At 48.4% G+C, this 16134-nt stretch overlaps 1 pseudogene; it reads left to right on the forward strand.

Annotated features, from left to right (window-relative positions):
- The window catches only part of LOC131278778 (protein arginine N-methyltransferase 2-like), a 77940-nt pseudogene that overhangs the window by 54250 nt on the left and 7556 nt on the right, over nt 1-16134 (forward strand).

The raw sequence follows: 16134 nt of genomic DNA on the forward strand, positions 1-16134 counted from the left end.
CCTTTGAGAAACCCTGAATGTCATTCCTGGGTGTGCCTGCGCAGGCTGTTTCTGAGCGAAGCAGGCTTTGTCCTCCCCACAGTCTGGGCACCTCTCCTCCTAGAAAGCCTAGACCACCGTTTGTGAGGCCAGCTTTATGGCTTGGCCCTCCTTTGAGTGTTTCTTTACCCCGCATGGATGCGGACAGTGGCCGGGCTCTGCCCATACAGATGTTTGTGTGCCCCTGTGAGCTCCGTCTGTAACCTCTCCTCGGCTTGGCGTCTTGGGACATGAGGTTTTTAGTGAAACACCCTCATCTGAAGTCCAGAAAGTTAATATCTGGATGAAGGTGAGAGGAACAGGGCAGCTGTTTCCAGCAGAGAGCCCATTTACATATTGAGCAGATAGCTTCTAGTAGATTGTTAAGATGGGGGAAATGGTAGCAAATGACAGTGGACCTTCAGCCATGTTGAAGTTCTGTTTCAAGACAAAGTGCCCATGATGGGCCTAGGTTGATTGGTGATACTGTGGGCTCCCAGGACAGCAGGGGAGCAAAAGGCTGGTGTCAGTGGGCACGCCGTGTCCCCTCCAGAATTACCTGTTGGGCACCCCTGGAGCTGGCAGTGGGGACGGGGTCCATTAGGCAGGCAGTGAGCCTGGCTGCAGAGGGACAGGCCTGTTCCTGGGCTGGGTGGGGGGAAGGAGGGTGTTTGGCGAGGTGGGCAAGGGGCAACCCGTGGGGAGTGCTATGTCCCCGGGACTTGGCACTTGCCTGGCATGCAGCCAAGAAGCCCTCCAGGACTTAGATGATGGAGTATATGATCGGATTATGTTGGGAGGACCTGGATGCCAGTGGGCATGGGTGGGCAGGGCCAGGCCACTCAGTCTCCTTAGAGGGAGACATCCTGGGGCTGGCCTGGGGGAGTGGCCCAGGGGAAGGGGATGTGAGCCTGGGGGTCGGGGAACTGGCTTAGGTAGCTGGGTAGATTGACTTTTCATTCATTTGTTTTCCAGGTGGTTTTTGAGCACTTAGTGTATGCTAGACATTATTCTGCTGGGCATAGCCATGAAAAAAACAGGGACAGGCCCTGCCTCCCTGGCACTCACATTCTAGAGCAGTCAAGCAGCTGGTCAGCAGGCCTGCTAACTAACAGTGTAGTGCTCGGCTGAGAAAGAGGGAAAGCAGTCGCGGGGTGGAGGGAGGCCTGTGGCTCTCGCCAGTGCAGGTCAGAGGACCCAACCTGGGGTCACAACAGCACGTGCAGAGGCCTGGGGACGCGGCTGTTTGTGGGGGTTCATCTGTGGGCTCGTGGGCTGGGTCGGGGCCTCTGGTTTCGTTTCAGGTAGGTGGAAAGCCCTTGGCAGGTGATTTGGTGGACTGTTGAGAAGGATGATTCGGAGTATGATGAGGGAGCCAGGGAGACCAGGCAGGTTGGAGTGAAGGTGAGATGAGATGGTGGTGTAGTCTGGGGCAAAGCAGAGGAAGGGCCAGGTCTGGGGAGGATTTGCTGGTGGACTGGGTCTAGGTGTGAGAGAAAGGGAGCAGGATGGTGAGCTGTGGGGTGGCTGGATGTCAAGCGTTCCGTCTTAAGCAGGTTGTTTGTGATATGTGTTAGGCATGCAGGTGGAGAGTTCTTCTCTGGTCCTGACACTGCACAGGGCAGAGGTCCTGCAGGGAGGTGGCTTACCTGGGGCATTGGGCAGGTAGCTGTGTGAAGGGTGAGTGGAGTTGAGGCGGCAGAGCAGGGGAATATGCAGGGGGCAGGAGGACAAGATGTGATCTGGGCTCCTGGGAGCAGGGACCTGCTGGGGCAGTATCAGGCTTCTTTGCTGCGTTTGCATGCTGAGAGCAGGATCCCTGAGGTGGCAGTGGGCAGTTTCCTCTCCCCACGTCCTTCCCCTGGACCTGCTCCCCTTCTCCGGGAGCACCCCCACTCTTCAGCATTCCCTCCATCTGCTCTCCTCACAGGTCCCCAAGTCCTTCCTGGCTCTTCTTCCTGCTCCACTGCCAACATGCAGTACTAAATCAGACAGTGAGGCAGAACAGAAAATCTAGAAATAAACCCTCAGACATTTGCATTTAATGAGTGAGGAGGAGAGATTTCCAGACAGGAGGAAAAGATGTATAATCCTTCAAAAGTGGTGTCGAAACAATGATTATTTTGGAGTAATTAGTTAGATCCTTCTTTACACTGTATGCTAAAATAAACTCCAAATGGGTATTAAGAGAAAAAAATAAAAAAGGAATCCAACATCCAGCAAGATGACAGCAGAGTAAGGAGCAGCTTGTCCTGCAGGCAGTTAGTAACCACCCAGAGCTACCTAAAGCACCTGTTTGGGGGCCTCCAGGAGACCAGAAGAACATCCTGCAACATCTCTGAAGGACTGGAAGGAGGAGACTGCCCATCTGCAGAGAAGATTCGTGAGCAGAGCCCATCCTCCACTTGTGGCACAAGTTAACTTGGGAGCTATTCTGTGACTCGAAATAGAAGCTCCACTTCCCAAAAATGGGGGAGGAAGAGACTAATAATCAGATACTGATTATTAAGTTCAGCAGGCTAAAGTATAACCACAAGAGCAGCTAAAGCTTGGACCTGTTCAAGTCAGAAAGAGGCTGGTAGCTGCCACAGTGACTCTGTCCCTAGCTTGAGGCGAAGCCTGGCTGACAGAAATCACAATGACAGTAGGGACCAGTTTCTTTCACCCAGACCAGCCTGCAGCCCTAGCCTAGGCTTCAGCCCTACCTCTTGTCAGGGAGGAAGTTGCAGGACCTGCACCAGCCCATCCAGGTAACTGCAGGTACCTTTGTCTGGCACAGACTGAAAATCGGAAGTCTACTGGGGCAACTGCAGTCATCTGGAACCCACACTGCATAGATTGCTGCTCACCCCTGCAGCTCCATCCCCACCCCAGGCAGGGGAGACAGGGGCAGGAAGCCTCATTCAGTCTCTCTGGGCAACAACAGTCTAGGCCTGCATGACTTGGATTATTCCACACAGCTGTGACTCTGTCCCTACCCCGGGCAAAGGAAAAAGTTGAGAGATGGCTTCATTGGTCCCTTGGGCAATGAGAGCAGCCTGAGCCTCCACAGCTTACAGCACCAACTACATCCTCTGTTCCTACTATACAACCAGCAAGGGAGAAAGGGCAAGAAAGCCCTAAATTAAAGAGAGAAACTGTGCCCAGAATAAATACTCTAGTAAACCAGATGCCAACACACCCACAAAAAATGACAGTCTACACCAAGAAACAGGAAGCTATGGCCCAGGTAAAGGAACAAGATATACTTGCAGATGACATTAAGGAGTTGAGACAACTAATCAAAGATGTTCAAACAAATCTCCTTAACAAATTCAATGAGATGCTAAAGAGACTAAGGGTATTAAGACATTGGATGAGCACAAAAAAGAATTTGAAAGCATACATAGAAAAATATCAGATCATATGAGAATGAAAGGTACAATAAATGAAATTAAAAATACACTGGTAGGGAAGTGGACTTGGACCAGTGGTTAGGGTGTCCGCTACCACATGGGAGGTCAGCGGTTCAAACTGTGGGCCTCCTTGACCTGTGTGCAGCTGGCCCATGCGCAGTGCTGATGCACACAAGGAGTGTCATGCCACGCAGGGGTGTCCCCCGCATAGGGGAGCCCCACACTCAAGGAGTGTGCCCCATAAGGAGAGCCGCCCAGTGCAAAAGGAAGTACAGCCTACTCAGGATGGTGCCACACACACGGAGAGCTGGTGCAGCAAGATGACACAACAAAAAGAGACACAGATTTCCATGCCGCTGACAACAACAGAAGTGGACAAAGAAGAACACGCAGCAAATAGACACAGAGAACAGACAACTGGGGCTGGAGGGGGGAAGGGGAGAGAAATTAAAAAAAAAAATACACTGGAATCATATAATAAGTTTAAGGAGGCAGAAGAAAGGACTGGTGAGCTTGAAGAAATGGCCTTAAAAGTGAACATACAAAAGAATAAATGAAGAAAAGAATGGAAAAAATTGAACAAGGTCTTAGGGAGCTAAATGACAGTAAGTGACGTGCAAACATATGTGTCATGGGTGTCCCAGAAGGAGAAGGGAAAAGGGACAGAAGGAATATTTGAAGAAATAATGGTAGAAAATTTCCCAACCCTGTTGAAGGACATGAATATCCATGTCCAAGAAGCATAACATACTCCCTTCCAAATAAATCTGAATAGACCAACTCTGAGACACATACTAATCAGAATGTCAAATGCCAAACACAGAATTCTGAGAGCTGCAAGATAAAAGCAGTGCATAACATATAAGGTATACCCAATATGATTAAGCGCCAATTTCTCATCAGAAACCAAGGAGACAAGACAATAGTGGTATGATACATTTAAGATACTGCAAGAGAAGAACTGCCAGCCAAGAATCTTATATCCAGCAAGACTGTCTTTCAAAAATGAGGGTGAATGTAGACTATTTACAGATAAACAGAAACCGAGAGAATTTATAACCAGGAGACCAAATCTGCAGGAAATACTAAAGGGTGTGCTACAGCCCGAAAAGAAAAAACAAGAGAGAGGCTTGGAAGAGAGTCTGAAAATGAAGATTATACCAATAAAAGTAACTTGAAGTGTCAAAAGAGTGGTGAAAATAAAATCTGACAGATAAAACCCAGATATTTAGGAATAAACTTAACCAATGATGTAAAGCACTTGTATTCAGAAAACTACAACTCATTGTTAAAAGATATTTAAAAAGACCTTAGTAATTGGAAGAACATTCCATGCTCACAGATTGGAAGACTAAATATTACAATGCCAATTCTACTCAAATTGATATACAACTTCAGTGAAATCCTGATTAAAATTCCATCAGGATTTTTTTAAATAAATGGAAATCAAGACTATCCAATTTATTTGGAAGAGTAAAGGGTCATGAATAGTGAGAAACATCTTAAAAAGGAAATACGAAGTTGAAGTACTCTCACTTCCAGATTTTTTTGTCTTTATTTCCCCAATGTTACATTAAAAATATATGAGGTCCCCATATACCCCCCTTACCCCCCCTCCTCACAACAACAACCTCCTCCATCATAATGAGACACCCACTGCACCTGGCGAACACATCCCTGAGCACCGCTGCACCCCATGGCCAATGGCCCACACCACAGCCCACACCCTCCCACAGTCCACCCAGCGGACCATGAGAAGACACACAATGCCCAGCAACTGTCCCTGCAGCACCACCCAGGACAACTCCAACCCCCAAAAATGCACCCACATCACATCTCTTCCACTCCCCACCCCCAGCAGCCACCATGGCCACCCTCTCCACACCAATGCTACACCTTTTTCGACTACCAATCACAATAGTTCATGAACAGAACATCAGTAAGTCCACTCCAATTCACACTCCATTCCTCCATCCTCTGGACCCTAGAATGTTTGTGTCCACTCCACATCTATATCAAGAGGGGGCCTAGATTCCCATGGATGCTGGACGCAACTCTCCTGCCTTCAGTTGTAGGCACTCTTGGCTCCATGGTGTGGTGGTTGACCCTCTCCACCTCCATGTAAGCTGAGTGGGGTAAGTCCAAAACACCAGAGTCTAGGAGTTGCAAGTCTGTTGAGGCCCAGGGCCTGGCTACCACACGGTCAGTCCAGAGATCTAGGTCCCCTGGGCACACACCAAACCCCAGCACCAAACACAGCTCCAGTAAAAGTAACAGGAGAGGCTTGTGAACAAAGATTCCATCTGAGTCCAGCTCTACCACACAGAAACACTAACTCCAAAGTAGGGCCAACTGACATGGCACTGAACTCCATCCTGTGCCTGTGGGTCTCTGCAGCCTCCAGAAGAACCAACACCTGGGGGCTGTATCCACTCCATCTGTCTCTGGGACTCTGCTGAGGCGTGCACAAGGGCAACCCCTCTGATAACCTCCCAGCTCTTCTGGAGACCCATAGCCACATAAACTCATTTGTCCTTTCCATTTCCCCCTTCCATTCAGGTCAAAAAGCATTTTTAACTCCTAGTATTACATGCAGACCGAGATATTCTGCTGGTCCTAGTTGACCCCTTTATTCAAGGTCATTTTCTAGCCACATCATCAGCTGGCACTTGGCAGTAATCCCTTGGCACCAGGGAGGCCCATCCCCGGGAGCCATGTCCAATGCTTGGCGGGGGGTAGGCAACACATCTACACGCCGAGCTTGGCCTTGAGACCAGCCACACCTGAGCAACACAGAGGCTCCCAGAGGAGTCTCTGGGAGGCAACTCCCAGGCACCCCGCAGCTCCAGGCCCCGTTCTTATCTCAGGTGCACAGGCCTACAAGCATAGTCACCAGCATCAAGGGCTCATTGTTGGACCTTCCTTCTTTCTTGGTCCTTGCCGTTGCACTTGGGGGATTGTTGCCGTTCCTTTAGGGACCATGAAAGAGCCCCCCTACTTCCAGATTTTAAATCATATTACCTAGCTACAATGGTAAAAACAGCATGGTATTGGCATAAACACAAGACACATAGACCAGTGGAACCAAATTGTTGGTTCAGAAACAGACCCTCACATCTAGGGTCAAGTGATTTTTTACAAGCCTGTCAAAAATGGGTGGGCCCACCCAGCTCATGGAGAACAGTCCATTCAACAAATGGTGCTGAGAGAACTGGATATCCATAGCCAAAAGAAGGAAAGAGGACCCTATCTCACACCTTATACAAAAACTGAAAATGAGGAAAAAAAAAAAACCTAAATATAAAAGCAAGAACCATAAAGCTTCTAGAAGAAAATGTAGGAAAATATCTTTAAGACCTGGTGGTAGATGGTGGATTCTTAAAGGAAATAGGAGAACTGAGATGGTCTACTGATGTTTAATGTGTATAGAAGTTTTAATTAACTTTACTGTAACAGTGTGGAAATGTATAGAGTGGGTGGTAATATATTATAGTGAGTAACAGCTGGTTTATAAATGGGGATGTGGCTGAAAATGGTAGTCTAGGTATGTAAATGCCAGTTGACAGAATGCTAGAGAATAATCTAGGAACTGAATAGTACAGTATACCAAGAGGTGGATGAGAATTGTGATTGATGGTACAGATGCAAGAGTGTCCTTTGTGAGCTAGAGCAAATGTACATCACTGTTGCAGGGTGTTGGGAATGTGGGAAAAATACAGCTGGGGTGACCTATGTACTGTGGTTAACAGTAATAATGTAATGTTCATGCATCTATGTCAAAGATGTCCTGTGTTGAAAATAAGAGAGTATGGAAAAAGTCTGCTAAATGTATGCTATGGACCTGGTAATAGCCTGATGATATCATCTCATAATCTGTAACAAGTGTTCCACTATGGTGTGGTGTGGTGCCAAATTCTGTATTAGTCAGCCAAAGGGGTGCTGATGCAAAATACCAGAAATTGGTTGGTTTTTATAAAGGGTATTTATTTGGGGCTGGAGCTTACAGATAGATACCAGGCCATAAAGCATAAGTTACTTCCCCTCACCAAAGTCTATTGCCACGTGTTGGAGCAAGATGTCTGCTCATGTCTGCCAGGGTTCAGGCTTACTGGGTTCCTCTGGGCTCAGCTCCTCTGTTTTCTCCACAAGGTCAGCTGTAGACTATGAGGCCCTCTAGGCTTTGCCTCTCTCCACAAGGTCAGCTGTAGACTATCAGGCAAATGGCCCTGTCTCTTTCCTTGGGGCCCCAGCTTAAGACTTGAGCATCAAATTCCAATATCAAAACTCCCAACATTAAAAGTCCCCCAACTTTGTCCTTTGCCCTGTCTTTTATCTGTGAGTCCTCACCCACCAAGGGGCGGGGACTCAACATCCTACTTGCACAGAGGTTTACCTAATTACTTAATCAAGTAGACCTCTGAATCCAATATAATCTTATATGCCCAGAGGAAATGATCAGTTTACAAACATAATCCATTATTTCTTTTTGGACTTCATCAATAATATCAAACTGCTACAGATGGGGAACAAGGCAAGGAAGGCCACTCTTCCTCTCCTGTTCAGCCTTGTGCTGGAAATCGTAAGTGAAAGGAGTGGAGATTGAAACAAAGAAGGAAAGCTTCATATTCACAGACAGCAGCACAACTGTCTGTATAGAAAATCCCAAAGAACTAATACCTGAGTTTAGCACAGTCACAGAATGCAAGGGTAATGTACAGAAATCGTCTTATCTGTATATGTTATGTGTAGTATATATTATATTGTGTATATAATAAAAGGAAATAATATGTAAGTATAAATCTAACAGAACAGCAGCGCAGGTATAGTTCAGTGGTTGAGTGCCTGCTTCGTATGTACAGGGTCCCAGGTTCAATCCCTGGTACCTCCTAAAGAAGAAAAAATCTAACAAAACATGCATTTTGTATGCTGAAACTAAAAGTGCTAATGAAAAAAATCACAGACTACTTAAGTAAATGGATTGGGAATCTCAATCTAGTGAAGATGTATTACTCCTGATATAGATATAATGCAATTCCCATCAAAATCCCAGCAGGGCAATTTTTTGTGGATATAGACAAGCTAATTCAAAAATGTATGTGGAAAGTAAAGGAACTAGAAATAGCTGATACAATATCTTAAAAGAAGAATAAACTTGGGGGAGTTACACTATAGATTTTAAACTTCATGTAAAGCAGTAATCAAGAAAGTGTACTGTTGGTGAAGGGATATACATGTAAGTCAATAAACAGAATGGAGAGATTGGTCCATGCAGATAATGACTAGTTGCTTTTTAACAAAGGTACAAAAGGGTATTCAACAGATAACATTGGCACTATTGGCAACCCATATGCAAAATAAATCCAAATATAAACCTCATACCTTATAAAAAATTAATTCAAAATATTTCATACATCTATGTGTATAAAGTGTTAAAACTATACCATTTTAGAAGAAAATTTCCGTTATCTAGGACTAGGCAAAGATTTTTTAGACATGACTCCAAAAGCACAGTTCATAAGGAAAGAGTAGGTGTGGGAGGAGGGGCACCCGGCTTGCCTCAGTGGCAAACAGTGCGGCAAGAGGTGACACCGCCTCTGCCCACTGGGCCTAGACAAGGTGACCACGCCTGACTAGGCCTTTGCTGCTAACGGCTAGCCGGCACCACCCTCCCCCTTCCTATCTCCCGCCTAGCCCAGCTCTCACTTCCCCTCCCCCCTCCCTTAAACCTAATCTCTTAGTACGCTGTTTGCCCAGCAACAGCTTACAACCACCTATCAGCTTAGTAACAGTGTCAGCCTATCAAGAGTTAGCACATACTCTACTGGCCAATCACTAGCCCAATGCCAGAACATTGCCTTATATGGAAACAGCATTTGCCCTAGCCAATCAGAACCCGCCACACCACTCCCCAGTCCTATAAATCTGCATCCCCTTCTGCAATAAACCAGACTTGTGCCATCAGCCTGTCTCCGTGACTTCTTCCTGGGTCGTGCGCCTTCCACGCCTTCGGAGCCCCCAAGGGAAGCCTCAGCGGCCGTACGAGGCTTTCTTCCCCACGCCAGGGACCCCTCTCGTCCCACAACGGGACCCCACTCATCCCGCAACAGGGACCCCGCTCGTCCCATAACAGGGACCCCGTTTCGTCCCTCAGTAGGTAAATAGGACTTCATTAAAATTTGAAATGTCTGCTTTTTTTTTTTTTAAAGATTTATTTATTTATTTAATTTCCCCCCCTCCCCTGGTTGTCTGTTCTTGGTGTCTATTTGCTGCGTCTTGTTTTCTTTTATCCGCTTCTGTTGTCGTCAGCGGCACGGGAAGTGTGGGCGGCGCCATTCCTCGGCACGCTGCACTTTCTTTCACGCTGGGCGGCTTTCCTCATGGGCGCACTCCTTGCGCGTGGGGCTTCCCCACGTGGGGGACACCCTTGCGTGGCACGGCACTCCTTGCGCGCATCAGCACTGCGCATGGGCCAGCTCCACACGGGTCAAGGAGGCCCGGGGTTTGAACCGCGGACCTCCCATATGGTAGACAGAGGCCCTAACCACTGGGCCAAAGTCCGTTTCCCTGAAATGTCTGCTTTGTGAAAGATGCTGTTAATATCACAAAAAGACAGGTGAAGATTGGTGGGGGGGGATCACATATCTGATAAAGGACTATCAGAAAATACAAAGAAATCTCAAGACTCAGTAGGAAGAGAGCAAGCAAGCTCACTGGAAACTGGCTCATTGTTAAACAGGCTCTCAACACAAGTGGATATCCAGGTGGCAGATAAGCCCGTGAAAGGATGCTCAGCATTGTTAGCCACCAGGCAATGCAGCTCAAAACCACAGTGAGGTACTGTCACATGCCTACTGGAATGGCTCAGGTTTTCAGAACTGCTGTCAAGACCAACTGCTGGCAGGGGTGAGGAGCAGCTAAAACATTCATTGCTGATGGGATCATGGAATGATGCAGCCACTGGGAAACGCGTGGCAGTTTCTGATAAAGTCATGCACACACTCACCACTCCTGAGCGTTTATCCCAGGGAAATTCAAGCTTATGTTCACGTGGCTACCTGTACATGAATGTTTATAGCAGCTCTATTTGTAATTGCCAAAACTGGAAACAAGCCCAGTGTGCACGGATAAATGAGCTGGGAGTCAGCCACACCCTGGAATACTGCTCAGCAATAAAAAGAAGCAAACAGCTTGGATGATCTCAGAGCCTCTTGCTGAATAAAAGAATTCCGTCTCAAAAGGCTACATTTAGATAACATTCTTGAAAAGATGAAGGTTTAGGGACCAAGAATGGATGAGTGCTTTCCCTGGGGGGGGGGGGTGATTGCAAAGGGGCAGCATGACATTTCTGGGGTGATGGAGCTAATAAAATTCATAGACCATAGACCAAAGAAGGTCACTTTTATACTAGGGTGATAAAGAATAAAAATAAAAATTACACGTATATACTTTTCCTGTGTGTGTACATTTGTGTCTATGCCTGAAAAGAAATACTTGGTGGTAAATCCCAGAATAATAGTGGTTCTCTCTGGGTCCTGGGTTTATCAGTGATTCTTATTTTTTTGGTGCTTTTCTCCATTTTCTAAAATTTCCACACTGAACATGTATTACTTCTATAATAAAACCTGCTTGATACAGGATGTTAATAATTAGATGGGTTGGAGGAAAATACACCAAAGTAAAATATGGACTATAGTTAGTAGTAATATGTTGATGATGCTCTTTCATAGTAGGTAACAAATATTTCACAACAATGCAAGGTGTGGTGTGGGTGATGCATGGGAGCCCTGGATGAAGTTATGCGTTTTTGTTTTATAAGTTCATAGCTTTCACTATACACTTGTATGCTCATGTATGAATGATATACTTCAAATTTTAAAAACCCTGTTTGAAGCTATCTGAAAGCAACAACACCCCTGCTGTTTCCGACCCACGTCCTGGCGGCCCCCCCCGGGTCCTCTCCTGTGAGAGGTGCCCTCCAGGAGCTCCATGAGCCCCAGGGCCCCCCCTCAGGCATCCTCTTCGCCAGACCACGGCCCTGCAGGGGAGAGGCAGCTGCAGACGGGGTGGGCTCATCGCAGAATGAAAGGGCAAAGTCTCTCAGAAAGTGGGGAAAAGGCACTTTCTAGACTTTTCTTCTGCCATCTCTCAACTTGTCATGGTACTTTTTATTTGCTAATTAATGCTGTTCTAAGTAAAAAAAAAAATAAAACCGTAAATGGTTGATGTGAGTTTTACCATTCATCTTTATATTGTGCAATGCCAGCTTAAAATGCAAATATAAGAACATTTAAAGTGAATGTGGAACCTCTGAAATTTGCTCGGTTTCTATTTCGTTGTTTGTACATGCGTACTTATTTTGTTCTTAGCAGAACACAAAGCTAACTCGACTGATTGTATCTCACCATCCACGGACACTCCCGCCCTTAGCTCACTGAGGGGTGAGGGGCCACGGGCTGCCCAGCTGCCTGTCCTGTGCACTGTGCATGGGGGTTGGCTGACATGGGTAGCAACACGGAGGGAAGGGCACGGGGCTCTTGGACCTGTTTCCTAGGGTGCCCTCGTCATCTCTGCGATTCAGCAGAGCTGCCGGCGCCCGACACTCAGCTGTGCCCACTTGGGCCCCAGGATTCTGCCAGTGCTCAGCAGAATGGGAGAACACACACGCTGCATATGTCTGCTCACACTGTCTCCATTGTCCCATTGCAAGGACACACACACGTGTAAAATCTCACAAAATTTGACTTTATTTTGTGTCTGTATCGTGAGAAGGGACGACAGCTTTATACCAAGTGCTGGCCTTCTGAGCGTGGCCCTCCTCAGCGTGGCCCTCCCCACTCAGTGTGGCCCTCTGAGCGTGGCCCTCCCCACTAAGTGTGGCCTTCTGAGCATGGCCCTCCCCAGTGTGGCCCTCCCCACTCAGCGTGGCCCTCTCAGTGTGGCCCTCCCCTGTCAGTGTGGCCCTCTGAGCGTGGCCCTCCCCAGTGTGACCCTCCCCAGTGTGGCCCCCCCAGCGTGGCCCTCCCCAGCATGGCCCTCCCCTCTCAGCGTGGCCCTCCCCACTCAGTGTGGCCTTCTGAGCATGGCCCTCCCCAGCGTGGCCCTCCCCACTCAGTGTGGCCCTCCCCTCTCAGCGTGGCCCTCCCCAGCATGGCCCTCCCCTCTCAGCGTGGCCCTCCCCACTCAGTGTGGCCTTCCCCACTCAGTGTGGCCTTCTGAGCATGGCCCTCCCCAGCGTGGCCCTCCCCACTCAGTGTGGCCCTCCCCTCTCAGCGTGGCCCTCCCCAGCATGGCCCTCCCCTCTCAGCGTGGCCCTCCCGAGCTGGGCCCGGGTCCCTGCGGGGGCCCCACACCTGCAGAGCCGCTCTCTGTTGCTGGCACCGTCCTAGCGAGGGGGCAGCCAGGAGTGCCACACCGAGGTCGTGGGCATCCCGAGCTCACAGAGAAGCTGCCAAAGGGCCCCGGGCGTTCCCACAGCGGGGAGGGGGGAGCCCCCGTGTGCTTTAGGAGACCCCTCCCCACACTGTAGTGGACTTGGGTGGGCCCAGGGGACCAGGGAGGAAGAGGAAGGCGTCCAGGGAAGGGGGCCTGCTCAGATGCCATGTGAGGCTGCCCCTGCGCTGGGAGAATCCTGAGCAACCCAAACCAAATTTACTTTAACAGTTAAAACCCAAGGCCAGTGGTGACAGCATCTGGTCCTGGGGTGTGTGAGCAGCGCTCTCACGCCGGTCTTCACTGTCTCCACAGTTTGAGTTCATGATCGAGTCCATCCTGTTCGCCCGGGACGGTGGCTCAAGGAGGACGGGGTCATCTGGCCCACCATGGCCGCGCTGCACCTGGTGCCCTGCAGCGCTGAGCCGACAGGGACTACCCAGCAAGGTGCTCTTCTGGGACAACGCCTACGAGTTCGACCTCAGCGCCCTCAAGTGAGTGGGCATGGGCGGGGCCGCCTTCCTCCGTGGGGGAGGCGAGCACCTGCACCCCGTGGCCCCAGGCCCCGCGGAGCCCTGAACCCCCCGCGGAGACCCCCGAGACCCCCGCGGAGCCTGCCGAGCCCCCTGTGGAGCCCCTGAGTCCCCCGCGGAGCCCCCCGCGGAGCCCCTGAGCCCCTCATGGAGCCCCTGAGTCCCCTGCGGAGCCCGCCGAGCCCCCTGCGGAGCCCGCCAAGCCCCCGTGCCTCCTTCCCGCCCTGTCAGTCCTGTCCCGGGTGGTCCCGTCCCCCCGCCCCTTGGTGCCTTTAAACCTGCAGCAGCTGGGATGGGCGTGGAAAGTCTTTCATTCTAGGATGTTTATTGTTCCTGGAATTCCCAATAAGAATGGGAAAAATAAGGACATGTTTAAAGATGAGGCCTTTAAAATACCCGTGGCCTCTAAATCAGGTGCTGCTCCAGGTAAGAGGGAAGCATTTTTTGTTGAGAACCAGAAAATGTGCTGGTAGCATCAATCCTGGCATTCTACAAAGAAAACAGTGCTCCGAAAGAGTCACGGTCGAGGTTTGGGTTTTTGACGTAGACCACTGCACAGCTGAGCTTCAGATTCCCATTAACGTAGATGGTTTTCTGGAAGGCTGGTCTGGGAAGGACGGTGGCACGAGCAGGGCCCTTCCGGGGGTTGCTGTGGAAACTCAGGAGGAACCCAGAGAGCCCTGGAGATGCTGAGGGGCGTCAGTGCCTGTGGCGAGGTCGGGTGGGATGAGCCTGGGTGGGAGGCTCTGGGCCTCTTGACTCGTTAAAAAATGTAAAGAAGAAATAGTAACTATGTGAGGTGCTCCCCAGGCAATCATTGCAATCTCACCCAAAATACCAAAGGATTGTGGAGAAAGGTATCCTACAAAGATGCTGTGCTCATCCAGAAGGAAAGGAGGGGTGAGAATGACCGGGAAGTGTTTGGGAAGGACAGTGCTACCAGGTTAAAATATCTTATAAAGTTACAGGAGTTTGGGATAGAAGGTGAGGATGGACAGGGGAAAAGGTGCTGGTACGACCAGGAGGGGATGAGGGAAGATGGCAGGTTGTCCTGGGACAACTGGGTTAGCTCTTTGGGAAAGAATTCTTTTCTTACCTCACAGCATACATTAAAATTTAATTCTGCATGGGTTTTAGGATTTTTTTTTTTTGTTATTAAAACAGCAATGACAGTTATAAGAGAGGTGGGTGCAGATCTTATAAGGGTGGAGAGGAAATCAGGAGTAGAAACAAAACCCAAACAGGCGACATAAAAACTGACATCTGTGTCAGAAATGAGTGAAAACACAACTCTAAAAGGCAGTAACTAATTAGAGAAAGTTACTTGCTGACAGTCAATTAGAAAAAGGTGAATATTAAAATGAAAGTATGAGTAAGTTCAAAGTCCAGGCAAGCCACACACAAAAATAAAATTACCAGTGAATAGTTACAAAACACAAGGTCATTAGTAATTAAAATGCAAATTAAAATCAATGTCATTTTTGCCCATCAGATGAGCAAAAAGTACAGTAAAATACATTCCGTGCTTGCGCAGCTGCAGAAGTGCTGAGGACCTCGGGAGCTGCTGCTGGGCATTCACAGCCTGCCTTGTCTGAGGCCTTTAGAAGTGGGGTGTGCACAAGCCAGTGAGAGCAGAAGCGAGGGGCTCTTTTCAGGAAGCGGAAGATATTGTAACCCAGTTGATAGAATACTGCAGCTGTTTTTAAAAGTAAAAGTGGCAGGACTCACACCTTTATGCAGTTTGGTTCCTATTTTCTATACCCAAAAAGTATTTATCTATAGGAGGAGGAGAATGAATAACTGTCAAAATGCTAAGGTAATGGATTTTGTTTTTTTCTTTGTATTTTTCTGTTATCCAAATTTCCTACAAATGCACAATTACTTTACCATCAGAAAAAGTATAACTCAAAATGTGATAGCCAGGTCCTGAGCCTCAACAGACTCCAGCACCTACAATCTGATTTATTGGGCTCACCACACTCAGCTAAGATGGAGTTGAAGAAGGACAACCACCACACCATGGAGCCTTGAGTGATTACAACTGAAAGTGGGAGGATTGCATCCAGCATCCATGTGGAATCTGAGCCTCCTCTTGACATAGAGGTGCAATGGACACAACCAATCCAATGTCCACATAGAAAAGGTGGCATTGGATTGGGAAAAGTAGACATGATGGCTGATGGGTATGGGGAAAGGCAGGAAGAGATGAGAGGTGAAGGCGTCTTTGGGACATGGAGCTGCCCTGGATGGTGCTTCAGGGGCAATCACCGGACATTGTAAATCCTCACAGGGCCCACTGGATGGAATGGGGGAGAGTATGGGCCATGATGTGGACCATTGACCATGAGGTGCAGAGGTGCCCAAAGATGTACTTGCCAAATGCAATGGATGTGTCATGATGATGGGAATGAGTGTTGCTGGGAGGGGGGGGGAGAGGTGGGGTGGGGGTGGTGGGGTTGAATGGGACCTCATATATATATATTTTTAATGTAATATTATTACAAAGTCAATAAAAAAATAAAATAAATCACTCAGAAAGGAAAAAAAAATACCTGTGTATAATGGAAGCTTTAGTAAAATGTTTGCTTTTATTTGCTATTTTAAGTTATCAGTATGCTTCCTTTTGGAAATGTTCCTGTGGTAAATAATGAATTACTTTCTGGTAAGCATGTGGTACAGTAAACAAAATGGGAGCGCCGAGGGCTGTGAGTCTCGGCTGTCTGTTTCTGGGATTAATTTATGTAGCCACAGCACAGATA

Source organism: Dasypus novemcinctus, chromosome 6 (assembly GCF_030445035.2).
Source record: "Dasypus novemcinctus isolate mDasNov1 chromosome 6, mDasNov1.1.hap2, whole genome shotgun sequence".
In the NCBI taxonomy this organism is placed as follows: Eukaryota; Metazoa; Chordata; class Mammalia; order Cingulata; family Dasypodidae; genus Dasypus; species Dasypus novemcinctus.